We start from the raw sequence: 251 nt of genomic DNA on the forward strand, positions 1-251 counted from the left end.
TTGCTAGGGATTTTCACCTCAAAAAGTGACTTCCAAAAAAAAAAAAAACGATTTTTGTGTCATTTTTGGATTTGCAAGGCAATTTGAAGTAGGAAAATTCTTTTGATTTGCTAGGGATTTTCGCCAAAAAAGTGATTTCCAAAAAAAAAAAAAACGATTTTATTCTCATTTCGTACAAATTGTTGACATCGTCAGGGACCCCCCATGGATTTTTCCAGGAACCCCCTACAGAATTTTGCCATCACCCCCCC

This window comes from Contarinia nasturtii, unplaced genomic scaffold (assembly GCF_009176525.2).
Source record: "Contarinia nasturtii isolate CC-2019 unplaced genomic scaffold, AAFC_CNas_1.1 Cnas_scaffold_129, whole genome shotgun sequence".
NCBI lineage: Eukaryota > Metazoa > Arthropoda > Insecta > Diptera > Cecidomyiidae > Contarinia > Contarinia nasturtii.